The sequence below is a fragment of the Mandrillus leucophaeus genome, unplaced genomic scaffold, assembly GCF_000951045.1.
Source record: "Mandrillus leucophaeus isolate KB7577 unplaced genomic scaffold, Mleu.le_1.0 Scaffold59, whole genome shotgun sequence".
In the NCBI taxonomy this organism is placed as follows: domain Eukaryota; kingdom Metazoa; phylum Chordata; class Mammalia; order Primates; family Cercopithecidae; genus Mandrillus; species Mandrillus leucophaeus.
In genome coordinates this window covers 4,071,725-4,073,464 of record NW_012106363.1, presented here as the reverse complement: position 1 = coordinate 4,073,464, position 1,740 = coordinate 4,071,725, and the positions used below count along the sequence as shown (strand labels likewise).

The window sequence follows — 1,740 nt, the reverse complement described above, 5'->3', positions numbered from 1 at the left end:
TACAGGTGCCCACCACCACCCCCAGCTAATTTTTGTATTTTTAATAGAGATGGGGTTTCACCATCTTGGCCAGGCTGCTCTTGAACTCCTGACCTCGTGATCCACCCGCCTCAGCCTCCCAAAGTTCTGGGATTACAGGCATGAGCCATCGTGCCCGGCCCTACCCATCTATAAATAGCAATGGAAGATGATGTTTCTGAATGCTAAGGGCAGTTCACTCCTCAGAGTACATTCACATCTCAAAGGCCCTGAGACCAAGAAGGATGGGGATATTCTCCCCTGTTTAAAGCAGACTACACTAGGAACAGGGATAGACACTCAAGAAGGGAATACTGGATTTCATCTTGACTTTCATATCCTGAGACTATTACAGATTATCATCAACAATTTTGAATATTATCCCATCACATGTGCAATTCTGGACCTTCTTGCCCTCAACTGTTAAATGCTCAGGGGATGAAGAGCTATTTAAATATAAGCCCACACTAAATGGAATTCAGAGAGTAGATCTGCTGCCCACAGCCATAAAATTTATGACTAGATCCAAGAAGAAAGAACTTTCCGATATGCTATTGTGGGTCACTCATACCACATCTCCCCATTCTTAGTGCAAATAACTTACTCTGACCATTGAAAAGTTTAAATATTTTTTATTTCCCCGTCTTAAGCTCTCAACGTATTCACTTCATATTTTCTCATTGTTCTCAGCAACAGAGGGCAGAAGCAACTTCCTCTTGTAAAGGGGTGCAGGGTGAGTCCTATCGAGTTGACCCTCTCAGAAGGTGCCACAGAGCATGTCAGGAGGAGCTGATGGGGACCCCTGGAATATTCCAGCCTACAGCTTTCTCCCCTTAACCTCAATGACTTGAGCACTCCTGAGGGAGAGGGAGGGCCAGGAAAAAGTGTTTGGGAACATTTCATTATTTTTCTCTTCTTTTGAAAAGAAGGCTAGGGCTGGGCACAGTGGCTCACGCCTGTAATCCCAGCACTTTGGGATGCTGAGGGAGGCAGATCACCTGAGGTCAGGAGTTCAGCACCACCCTGGCCAACATGGTGAAACCCGTCTCTACTAAAAAAAAAAAAAAAATACAAAAATTAGCTGGGTGTGGTGGTGGGTGCCTGCAATCTAAGCTACTTGGGAGGCTGAAGCAGGAGAATCGCTTGAACCCAGGAGGCAGAAGTTGCAGTGAGCTGAGATCATGCCACTGTACTCCAGCCCGGCCAACACAGTGAGACTCTGCTTCCAAAAAAAAAAAAAAAGATGAATAGTTAAGAAGTAAATGAGACTGGGAGCTCCTAATTCCCAGGAACTCCCTCCCTGTCTTCCTCCAGTCTCTGAGCTGCTTATCTGGATCCAACCCCAAAGTAAAGCGAGAACAATGGTGGCTCCAGCCCTGTGCTTGCTGCTGAAAGGCACTAGCAGCCTCTGGCCAAGCCCCTTCCTAGCAGAAGGGTCTGGGCTCCTAAGACCTGGCCACTTGGAGAGTGGAAGTCAGCTAGGAAGGAGCCATCTCATCAGGAAAAGGCCAGGTCAAGACAGGAGAGGTGAGCAGTGTGACTCCACTGTGGAGGAGATGCATCACATGGTACTAGGGGATCAAGAAGAAGCCGCTACCCTAGGCAGGGAGTCAAAGTGGGTAGCTACCTCTTTTCGGTGGTCTGTGCTGCCCCAGGATGCTGAGCGCTTGTGTGCACAGGAGCTGGCACGCTCACCTTCTAGCTCTTGCCAAGACAGGGGCG

At 48.2% G+C, this 1,740-nt stretch overlaps 1 protein-coding gene across 1 annotated transcript in view; it reads right to left on the bottom strand.

The window, feature by feature from the left end:
• Positions 1-1,740, bottom strand: part of FAM117A (family with sequence similarity 117, member A) — a 49,242-nt gene that overhangs the window by 9,837 nt on the left and 37,665 nt on the right. The window lies entirely within an intron of this gene.